This window comes from Acartia tonsa, chromosome 4 (genome assembly GCF_053477335.1).
Source record: "Acartia tonsa isolate MP-2025a chromosome 4, ASM5347733v1, whole genome shotgun sequence".
Taxonomy (NCBI): Eukaryota; Metazoa; Arthropoda; class Copepoda; order Calanoida; family Acartiidae; genus Acartia; species Acartia tonsa.
Window position 1 is genome coordinate 48,546,501 of NC_137263.1, and position 13,138 is coordinate 48,559,638.

Below are 13,138 nucleotides of genomic sequence, written 5' to 3' on the forward strand. Positions count from 1 at the left end.
AGTCTAGACCTGCCACAATTATGGCAAACCTTTTTTCAACAAAAATTAAAGCATCAAAACGTGTTTAAATATGATTCTAACGCGCGGCTGCCGAGCCCTAATTTTACACTCGCCATATTTTTCAGTTGCGTAGCTACTATCAACCATTGATGTATCCGTCTTAGTTACCTATGTGCAGGGGGGGAGAGGATATTGGATTGTAAATTGTACTAGTCCTCAAAGTTTTAAGTACATTTTCTCAGTGGTTGATTGCGTAATTTTTGGACATATTTACACGGATTTTTCTGACTCATAAATAATGTTTAATATTTGTTAATGTTCGCTTGTCTCAACGTCTATTTGTTGAGATTCGCTTTTATGGATGTTGTTATCCTGTTTATGATATTAGGTTAGGGTGGGGTAGAAAATCATACTGAATCCATACCGGGATGTATGTAAATTCAAATATAAAATAGCATAAAACCATCCCAGAACCTATGTCAAGATTCCCTTAAACGGAGAACTCGGTTCAGTAGTCAGTTATTTAAATCTTAAGCTTCAGCAAAACCCAATACTAATTTATATAATTGGATGTTAGTTTTGATCACATCATCGATATCAGTAGCTTCTTGCTTATTTTTACACTATAAAGTTTAAACTGATTTAATTAGGAATTAATCAAGTATGTGTGATTGTGTGTGTGTGTGAAAATTAAGGAAGTTTCAAAAATGGTTTAGTTGCCAAATTAATTATATTCCAACTTATTAAAAAGGTTTTTAGCTTAAATAAATTAGGCACTTTCCCTCCCCCCGCCCTTATTTTTTAGATAAATTGATAATAAGGGGTGGCAGGGGAGTAGTTTTTTCCTATTCCTAACCCCTACGGAGGGCTAACCCTGATGGGCCTTTACCTGCAGTGCCCTAACCCTGCGGGGCTGCCCAATACAAGCTAACCTAACCTTCCCTAACCAAATAAACGAAAAAGCAAACCCTATGTACACCCCCGTGGAGAATCTCTGTGCACACCACTAATACATATAGACAGAATTACCTACCCCCCCCCCCCCCCCCTAAGCAAAACACAAATAGATAGAATAGCAGACGAACATTCAGGCACTTTTAAAATCATTTTGAACTCACCCTTTGTTGAATTGTGAAACTACTGGAATTAGAAAGAAAGTGGGGCAGCCAGCCAGATGAAATGTCAAGCACATCTTTCCTCAAATTCCGAGAAGCTTTGCCTTGGTCAACATACAATTATCTAAGAATTAGATAAGTTATTTTGTATCTAAAATTATTTGCATTACTTGTTTATATAATAATCTTTTTTTGGTGGGGTATTTCTTAGTTGATATCAATTACAGTAGGAATATTATTATAATAATAATACCAGTTAAGTTCGATAAGTATTCCATATTTTACCTTTCCTCTGAAAATGTTTCCTCCCTAGGTTAAAATTTTCCCAGTGAGAAAGACAAAAAAAATTACCCGCCTCAAAATATATTGAGTTAATTACTTTATTTCTATCTATTACTACTTAGAAGGATAAAAGTCCATCACACCCCCAACATAGTATTTGGTAATTTTATATAAAACTAGCGAATACTTCTCCAGCCTTTCGGGCCTCTGTATTCGAAACAACACAATTGGCTAGAAAAATAGCCTAAAACCTCCCAAAGACTTAAATCTGAAAAAAATAGCCAAAAACCATGTGAAGCTTACCTCAAAAAAGATAACTCAATCGGTTTATTAGATAATGAGATCTTAAGCTCAGACAAAAAATACCTTACTACTTTATACAATAGTATAAAAATAAATATAAAAATTCCCCTGGCCATCCATGTCAAAGCTAATTAAATAGTCCAGCGGTTAGAAAGATCACCATTAATACACAGACAAACACACAGTCATGCTACCTCTTTTACAGAAAGACAATTACAAATGCATTTCTATATAGATTTAATTGCGTTGTTTCTAGATAAATGTTTCAGAGTATGGATATTCATCTTTACATTCAAGGAAGTAAGAGGAATCGATTTTATACAATATCAAACTTAATTTTTTTCTTATTGGAATTTAGAACAAAACAGTTAAAAAGTTGAAACAATAACTATTCTTTCTACAAAATGAAAAAGAGTTCGGGACGCGTTTGTACAGAGTTTCTAGCATTTAGGGGTCCTTTATTCAAAAAGTCTAGAAAAAAAGCTTAACACCATCACATGACTTAAATCTAAAAATGAAATAGCATAAAACCATCAAAACTTCACCTAAAGCACAGTGGGATCTTTTGAAAAAAATCGGGACATCCAAAAAATCTAAAATCGACTTTTATCTATCCTAGGACCTAATAATGGCTGTAAGCAGACAGCTAGAAAAGAAATTTTTAGAAAATATTAATTTTTGGCGGGTTTATGCCATTTTTAAAAAAGGTAGTGAAAAATTTCTTTTCAGTTTTGATGATTTTCCAGATTTTTTTACACAATTTTTTCAAAGCAACAAAAAATACATTTATGTTCATCTTATGAAAAAAAAAATTTATTGAGGTACTTTTCAGATACCTGTACCAATGTCTAATTAAAGAAAAAATTTAAAAAAATATTTTTTTGGTGGTGTAAATTGACATTTTGTGAGAAAATTTCACCAAAAATATTAAGATTTTTAACCCCAAAAAATCAGTTTTCTCCATTTTACCCAAAAACGGACAGGAGGCCCCGGGTTTTGCAATAATAATATCAATATACAACATGTATTGTGTATAAAACAGTTTTCACAACCTGGGGCCTCTTGTCCGTTTTTGAGTAATTGAGCATTTTACATTGCATGTTTTGAACAATTTCGTTCTTGTTAATTTCAAATTTTCCCCCGTTAGAGGGGGAAGGCGTCATTTTAGAGCCCAAACTCATCTCTGCAATATTTTCAAACTTTTTAAGGCGGATCTTTCTTGACTTATGCATCATTTGCCTCTGGCGAACCGTTTCGCCGTTATTTGCCGCCGTTGGCGTGATTTTTAACGATTTTTGCCGTTCTCGCGGTTTTAATGGACATTTAAGGGATAAAGGAGTTGTTAAATAAAGATGACTTATAAAAACTTTTATTTTAGCAATTAAATTTGCTAAATTTCATCTGTTTTAAAAAAAATTGTATTTCTAACTGGTTTTGGTCCAGCAGAAATTCAAATTTGAGGATTAATTATAATATTGCAAAAACATTATATACGCATCAGAGAGAGAGAAAAATATACGTTTGAGAGAGAATATATTATAAGTAATTATGTTTATATTCTTATACAAACTTTAAATGAAGATAGCTAGACTTAGAATAAAGGTATTAACACAAAATCAAAAGTGTTTTGAAAATTATGTTATTTTTGTTTATATCTGTAAAAATAAATGTATAAAAACATGCCTGATAAGTGTCCTATTTTACTTATACTGGACCTACCTAAAAATGCCGGGACTCGAACTGGGTGCACCTGACGCTATATTCATGTTCACAAACATTGTTTGCATTGAAGAAATATTTACATAGACGTTGATTTTGTTAAAATATTCCTATCCTAACTAAAGTTATGAAGGTTTATAGATTTTTAAAAATAGGGTGGCTTCGCTCCTCCATAACCGCCAGACGTACTTACCAAATACACATTAGAAGTTAACAGGAGCAAAATTTATGTTATCTTTGAGTTAAAGCAAAAGAAATTACATCATTTCGTCAAATACAAGCTTTTTTATTGATGTTTACTTTTGTCTACCCTTAATGTCCCGTTTTTTGGCAAAAGATCCCACTGTGTAAAGCATATGTGAAGTTCACCAAAAATATAGAACCCAATCAGTGAAATAGTTATTGTGATCTTAAGCTTCAGACAAAAAACTTTACTACTTTATATAATAGGATATAAAGTGGAGAAATATAGACCACCTCATCACCTCCCAATAAATTCATCCTTATTATGACCAGGAGCACCATCACTCACAAGCTTTAACAAAAAAAATCCTGTAATTTTTAGATTATTGGTGCCTTAAAAAAATTACGTCAGGATGGTCTACCATTGGTCAATTAAAATGAATACTGGCCTACCATTGGTGATTTGGTCTGTGTATCAGTCTATCATTGGTCATTTGTATTGTATGAAGTCATTTTTATAGGCACTATAAACAGCTTCAAATATATAGAAATAGGAAAACAGTAAAAGTGTCGGACTATGACGTCAGAAAAAATTAACAATTAACCAATGAGAGGCCGCTATATATTTTACCACAGTGAATACTGGCTTCTTATTGGTTAATTGTTAATTTTTTCTGACGTCATAGTTAGACACTTTTACTGTTTTCTAGAAATAGCTTCCTTCTAATGACCACAGGTGCAGTGATGCCCTCCGGGCTCGTAGGATATATTCAAGGAAGTTCAATTTGTTTCATACGTATTCAGGGAAGAAGGGAATATTGGTCTGTAAATTATACTAGTACCCAAAGTTTTATAAACTTTTAAATCATTCGTTGATTTAAACACTTTTAGTCCTTCTATTAAATCTTGGTTCAAACGTATTATTCAATAATTTTAACTTAGAGAAGGGGTAAATTTGTTTATATTTATAAGGGATGTACATAAATTTATTGTCTAATGTCACATCCCTGCATATGTGTATATGTACATATTACATATATGTATAAGTAGAGGAAAACAAGGATGACAACATTCATAAGTAGCAAAGCACAAAATTTCGTGGATGGGACTGACGGTCATTGTTGTTTTCTTCAAACGACGGGAAATTTAATTTTGATATCTTTAACTGAAAAAATTTTGAAAATCGATTAATAAACACCAAAGATATGGAGGGAAATGTAAAAAATATAAAAATAGCCCAAAACCTGCAAAAAGGCAGTCTGACCGTCATTGTTGATTTCTTTAAATGACCGGAAATTTAATTTTGATATCTTTAACTGAAAAAATTTTAAAAATCGGTCCATAAACACCAAAGATATGGGGGAAAATGTAAAAAATATAAGAATAGCCAAAAACCTGCAAAAAGGCAGTCTGACCATCATTGTTGTTTTCTTCAAACGAAACTGAAAATAGTTTGAAAATCGGACAATAAACACCAAAGATATGAGGAAAAATGTGGAAAATATAAAAATAGCCTAAAACCCGATAAAAAGCAATCCGACCGCCATTGATGTTTTATACTTAATTGTGCCCCTTGATGATGGGAATGTTGTCAAAAAAATTCTGCTTTCTATCTTTTATAGGAGCTGAGTAAATCTTATTTCCCCCATAGCGTTACGGACGGACTGACGGACGGACGGACTGACGGACAAAGTGAATTATAGAGTAGCTTTGCTACTAAAAACCACTAGCTAATTGAATTCAAAGGACACTCCTTGGCAATTACTTATAGGTCATTTTAGCACTCAAGCGGAGTCATTCAAATTTAATTAACTAGTTTTAAGCCTAAGCCGGCACATGGCAACCCCCTCAATCTTAGCCGGAGCAATGTAGAGAAAACTTTAACCACCAAATTTTTCATAACCTTAGCCACGCCACTGCAGGTGGAGCCGCCAAGCCCTGATCTTGCCCTTCACTAAGTTGTATATTTCGTCTAAATTGATTAAACTGATTGCATTCTAAAAAGATTCACAAAGCTCCTGAAATGGTTTTAGGCTATTATATTTTAGAAATAAGTTGTGGGATGGTTTTAGGCAATTTCTTGACACTGTTATTTTGGGAAATGCCAAGACTACTTAAATTCAATTTATTTATTCATGAACCAAAGATCTGCATCAACCCTGATCTTGAAAATTCTGGTGTGTATTTATTTACCAATGTAATTCCTTAGGTGATTGTGATAGATTTTTCTCGTATTCATTCGAATCCGGTGGATAGGAACCGGTTCTCATCCATATGAAAAAACTATGTCTAGCATCGTATTATATCCAGCTTTCTACGAATATACAAATGTACAATCATAAGATTAAAACCAGTTTTTTTAGCCAGTGCCTTCGGCACCTTAAGGCTAAAAAAACTAGTTTTAATCTCATAATTGTACATTCTATATCCGCAGAAAGCCATTTATAATACGATGCGTAAAATAACTATTATATTTTCAATCTCTATAAAATAAATAATAATATGACAGGTGTCCTTTTACATGCATCTAAGTACAACTGTGGTCTCACTAGCTGAAGCAAACCTGATGTCCAGGTAATATTGCTGGCTGAATAATAATACGCATATACGCAAATGTTCCTTACTTCAAAATGGGAGAGGCTACTGTAATGACACTGCAATGTCAGGTCCTATAACTAAGGAAAACTAAGTGGAGCAATCTCTTATTTTTTGTCCAAATACCCCAGGTAAAAATAGTAATAATGTTTATTAGGTGCTGTCAGGTACCCCCTAGCTTAGGAGATAGCACATACAATACCCTAAATTACTGGTATGAGGTATAATAAAAAGTAAGAATTATAAATAGGTATTAAATCAGAAATACCAAAAAGACAACCAACCCTTTTACTGCACGATCTTTGTCTTGAATTCGAACCTAGTAAAAGTGTCTGACTCTGATTTAACATTAAAAAAAATTTGCCAATGAGAGGACACTATAAATTTTACCATTGGTCAATTACAGTGTATACTGGCCTCTCATTGGCTAATTTTTTTTATATGTCATAATCAGAGTCAGACATTTTTACTAGGTTCCTTGAATTCCTAACTATGCCTTGTTTATGGGCCAAGACATTCTCCTTTCTTACTATTAAATTGATTTCACGCACCTGATATAGCAGTAGTAGGTCCCTTCTTTATTTCTCTGTTTTAGCGCGGTGTGTCCAGTCACAACCAGACACCTAAAAGACAACAAGCCGACATGTTACCTTTTTCATTAATGATGTGAGGGTTAGTTCGCTCCTTAAGTTTTTAAGTTTCTACATTTATTTGAAACAGGAGAAACAAATAGGAATGTTACATTTTTAAGATGCGGACTTTCCCATTATTCTTTTGTTCACACGACTTGTATAATTCACAGCATTCAATTTATATAAAATAACAAGGATGTAAACGTCCATAACACATAGAAACGCAGCAACACAAATAAAATACTTACTTTCCCCTTTTCTTATTCTGAGGAATTCCACCCAATGTCCCAAGCTGACAAGAGCTTAACCACTCCGTAGCACAAAACCCATTGTAGCCCACCTTAACCTAACCTATAATGTCTGTTTGTCTAATGGGTGTTATAATCTTATGTTGATTGAATTCTTTTTTCGACATAGAAAAAAATATATAATATAAGTTAAAATAAAAAAAAAGTGTTATAGAACACATTATGCATGTAAAAAGTCTTTATTGCCTTTATTAATCCCATTAAAAACAACTTCCTCCTAATATTTAGATTCAATAATTCAATAAGAGTAGAGCGGCTTGGTTAATTAAAAAAGTAGCGGTTGTGTGTTTATCAGTCTATCTTTTAAAAGCGAGGCTTTTCAATAATTCAAAAATCTATCCGGCAATCCATAAGTACGGCACTGTTAGCTTTTTTCGTTAATTTAGGCATGTTAGAAGTGTTAAATCAATTTCGAACTTTGGATGGTGATTCCTGTTACAGTTAGGTACGATTAAGCAAGCACTGAAGAAAAACGCTTAAGATAAATATTTTTCGCGCATTTGTGTACACTGCGAAATAAATATGCATTTTTGAGTAATGACTATTCCTGATTATTTGTAGGCCTTCTTTTGTCGGTTAAATTTTGTGCGATCATAATAGATACGTTCCGCCGTTAGCAGCCTTACATTCATAGATTTGTGAAAATAATCGGTACAAGGAACATTTAACCGTGAACTGCACCTGATCCAATTATTTTTCACTTAAGATATGCGGCTGCGTCTAACACATAATAGTCAGGGAGTAAGGGAGGGGACAATGAAGTCTCAGACTTAGGGTACTGGCTTAAAGGAAATGTGCAAGTATTCAGCAGGTTCTGACTGACTTTGGGTACTAGCGCATCAATGCCCCGCTAGCTGAGTTAGTTTTGAATATAGCAGACAGAAAAATGTCATTTCATGTATAGAAATATTACTACATTGTGATGTATTGATAATTTAATTTTCAAGTAAATGATTTTTTTCTTAGAACTAATTTTGTTCTATATTATATTACCATGATCCCTTTACAATTTTGGTCAAATTTTCTGGATAAATCTGGTTTTCATTGCTTTTCAGCGAAAACTCTTAAATTTAATTAATTGCCCATTGTCCCCTCCCTTACTCCCTGCATAATAGTAAACTCGCAGCTGGCCTTAAAATTCATAATTATAATCGCCGCCATAACAATAGAACATCAAATTATGTTAAGTAAATTAACTTATTTAAAAACAATGTAATCATTAATAAATTATTAAATCAAAGTTTTAATATTGTTCTTTTTTCTTGAGGTTGGTAGATTTAAGAAAAATAATTTCGTGCATTTTTCTTTTAAATACTTCGCCTCTAGCATATTGGAGCTCTGTATTCAAAGAGATAATAAGGGAAGCATCCATAAAAGGAGAAATTTCAGTAGATATTGAAATCTTAAGTTTCAGAAGAAAAAAAAACTTTACTATAATAATAGTTGCTTCGTCCCTAGCCTTAGACAAATATAATGTATCCATGAAAAGTACAACCAATTCTGACCAGCATTTTGTAAGATCTTTAGCTTCCGAGTATATAAAACTAAATTTGTATTACTTAAAAACTATACGAATTTTTTAGTGTGGTTCAGAACCGGTTTTAATCCATCAATAATGAACCAGATTCGAAGATATAGTCCCTCGAGCCAACAAAACAGTAATTTCCAAGGCAATGTTAGCCTTAATGAGTATTTTAGACAGATATCCGCGGATATTAAAGATTATTATTATTATTATTTGATTCTTTATTTGTCTTAATTATATACATAAAAAAAGTTTACATCTGAATTGTAAGAGTTATTATAACAATATTAAATAAAGATTATTCCAAGATATTCTCTTTAAAAAAAGTGTTAGTTGATTTTAAACCAGAAGTAAAAAAGAGAAAGAAAAATTGCCGTTTATCATAAAAGGTGTACATTTAAATTAAGTCAAGACTTATTCAACATAATCTATTCTCAAAATATGTCAATTTTATACTAAAAAAAATAGAACTTCAGTAAGTTCTAGAAAGAAGAATAAGCGTCATTAAGAATTTTAAAAAATGTTTATGATACAAATATTAGGTCAATACTCATCCTAAATATATACTGATTAAAGATTAAACCCAGTTTTGCAAACCCCGAGGTTCCGAAGGCCCTGTCTAACAAAACTGGTATTAGTTCTATGTTTTTTTTTATTTTGAAATTCATCGAAAGGTGTCTGTAATACGAGCTAAACATGATTTTTCAGTGTAGCTGGGAACCGGTTCTAATCCAGGGGATATTGATCGGTTTCGAAGCCATACTAGGAAAAAAGCTTTAGAAATTAAATAATTTTATGTAAGTTGCATTTACACCTCACAATATAAACTCTAATCTAATTTTACAAACTCGATCTACAAATTGAGCACGCAATACGTGTGTGTGTGTGTGGGTGTGTGTAGGTGTGTGTTTGTGAATGTGTGTGTGTGTAAGTTTGTCATAGTAAGTATGACACAATAATCAATGTACTTTTGAAATTGATATAGAATACGTGGTAATTCTAAGAGATTCTTGCAATTGGAAGATTGAGTTGTGAGAAACTCCTAACAGTCTCGGCCCTACACCGCGTCATAACTAAAGGCTTAAAATAATGGTTCCTAAGCTATGCCAGGTGCGCGACATAAATAGTTAGAGTAGGGGAATATCTTATTCTATAAACAGGCGCAACTCATTACCATGCACATTTATGACTTCTCAGACAAAGGTTATGCAATCAAAGGGTTGGTTGTCTGTTAGATAATACTTAACCTAATATCCACCAGTGCAGTGGGCATTAGAGTATTACATCCCATTAAAAGCGGATGATGCCCTTAGGCCTTAGATGATAAACCTAAAATAGAAGAAAGATTTCGTCCCAATTAGGTAATAGGTACAATGTTGTGAATGAAAACACCCTTAAGCTAGAGTGAAAATGGTTGTATGTGTGAATTCAATTTTCGATAAATTTTAGTTTAACTTTGCAGTGTGTATTCGTTCTAACAGACATGGCGGCAGCCCCCCTTGCATTTAGGGATTCTGTCTTCAAAGGGGCAAGACGGGGACAGAAAACAAAGTTGTGATCACCCTAATTTAAATTATAATTTGTTAGGCCTGTGCTGTCAATCAATTAATAAGATTAATTATTTTCCAGCCGTCGTATACATAGGTTTTTTTTCAATGTGTATGAAACAGAATAATTATAGCATTTAGACAATTACATTTTATTGGTGTAATTCATATTCTAAAAAAAAACATTAGCAATTAAATAAAAGTGAGTTTTTATGGTTATAATGAAACATAGAGGGAAAAGGGCAGTTTTTGCTATGAGATGCGGTTTGTATGTTTTTATAAAGTGCGAAAGCAAATGCACATTTTAAAAAGTAGAAAATTGTCTGTAATACAATACGATACATGATTTTTCAGTATGGCCAAGAACCGGTTATAATACAGCGGATATTAACTGGTTTAGAAGGGATACTGGAAATAATTATTATAGGCAGAGTCTTTGTGACATGAACAATTTAAAAATGTCGAGGCTATACTGAGCTCGATCTTTAAATCGTTTATAGGTGATTTAAACCGGGGCGATTCATTTGGCGCACCATCAAATTATTAATATCAATCTTTAAATCGAATTTGCATGGGCGATTTGAATCGGGCAGTGGCGCGGGCCCGGCGCGGCAATGGCACTCACAGAGTGCCATTGCCGAACCAAATCGGGGTGATTTGTTTAATAAATAAATATTTTTTTTTAATTACTTTAATATTTTATTGCAAAACTATCGTGAAAACATTTTTATAGTTATTTTTAAAATAAATTATATATTAATGTTTTATATAAAATACCATACAGACACGGCATTTTATATAAAATACCTTACTGACACTGCTTAAGTAATAAAGTTGTACTGGCGCGGATCGATATTTTAGTGAGTGCGCAGGCGATTTAACAACACCGCGCCGAAAATCTTTTAAAAATCCAAGTTTTATAGGCGCGCTGTGGCTTAACACCAACGCACCTACGGTTTACCTCTGAATCGCCCCGGTTTAAATCACCATAAAAACGATTTAAAGATCAAGCTCTGGAAAATTTATTTTATCTTTCTTGTTTAAAACTGATTAGAAAATTCAACAACTTTTTATTGCTAGAGGTGATGCCTAACCTATTTAAGTTTTAAAACAAGGACAATATAGTCCATATGCATCCAAAATAATATCTTAAATAAATAATGTTATTTAAAGAAACAAAGAAGTCAATGTAATGTCTAAGAGGATAAGACAATAACCAACAAATTTGTGTACATCCCTAAAGATGATAAATAAAGATAACCCTTCTTTAGATTGCAATTTATGGTTGAAAAGTTTGGACACTTATTTAACTAACCAATCATAATTTTTAAAAAAGTACTCAGCGTTGTTGAGCCAACGAATAAGAAAATCTTATAATAAAACTTTGGGGACTAGTGTAATAAACAGCCCATTGTCCTCTCCCTCCATGTAAATATACTAACTTTACTGAGGTTAGAAAGTGATATGTTTTACTGACAGACGTACCTACGTGGACAGACCATAAATATAGAGTTGTTACGCTATTATTAAAATGAGGAAAGAATAATTCACACAAGTTTTGACATCAACTTTTCAGTTCTCTTGAGAAAATTCATATTTATATTCACGACGCTTGTGTGTGTGTTTGTGTGTGTGTGTATGTGTGTGTAAGGGTAGCTTTACACTGATAATGAGGGGATAGGGTAGCATTTACAAAACCAGGTTCGTCAACCTAGAGGCAAAGCATCTCTGTAAGAAAAGATGTGCCCCTCTATTAGAGTGTCCTTAAAGTCAAAGTATTAGAGTAAAATAGTGTATTTGTTAGAAAAATATACATAGGCATCCAGTATTGTGAGAACTTCAAGTATCATAGGCATCCAGTATTGTGAGAACATCAAGTAACCTAGGCATCCAGTACCGTGAGAACTTCAAGTATCATAGGCATCCAGTATTGTGAGAACTTCAAGTAACATAGGCATCCAGTATTGTGAGAACATCAAGTATCATAGGTATCCAGTATTGTGAGAACATCAAGTAACATAGGCATCCAGTATTGTGAGAACTTCAAGTAACATAGGTATCCAGTATTGTGAGAACATTATGCAACATAGGTATCTAGTATTGTGTGAACATCAAGTAACATAGGCATCCAGTATTGTGAGAACATCAAGTAACATAGGCATCCAGTATTGCGAGAACTTCAAGTATCATAGGCATCCAGTATTGTGAGAACTTTAAGTAACATAGGCATCCAGTATTGTGAGAACATCATGTATCATAGGTATCCAGTATTGTGAGAACATCAAGTAACATAGGCATCCAGTATTGTGAGAACATCAAGTATCATAGGCACAAAGTATTGTGAGAATTTCAAGTATCATAGGCATCCAGTATTGTGAACATCAAGTATCATAGGCCTTAAGTATTGTGAGAACATCAAGTATTATTGGCATCCAGTATTGTGAGAACATTAAGAAACATAGGCATCCAGTATTGTGAGAACATCAAGTAACATAGGTATCCAGTATTGTGAGAACATCAAGTAACATAAGCATCCAGTATTGTGAGAACATCAAGTAACATAGGTATCCAGTATTGTGAGAACATCAAGTAACATAAGCATCCAATATTGTGAGAACATTAAGTAACATAGGTATCCAGTATTGTGAGAACATCAAATAACAGAGGCATCCAGTATTGTGAGAACATCAAGTATCATAGGCATAAAGTATTGTGAGAATATCAAGTATCATAGGCATCCAGTATTGTGAACATCAAGTGTCATAGGCCTTAAGTATTGTGAGAACATCAAGTATTATTGGCATCCAGTATTGTGAGAACATCAAGTAACATAGGCATCTAGTATTGTGAGAACATCAAGTAACATAGGCATCCAGTATGGTGAGAACATCAAGTAACATAGGCATCCAGTATTGTGAGAACCCCAAGT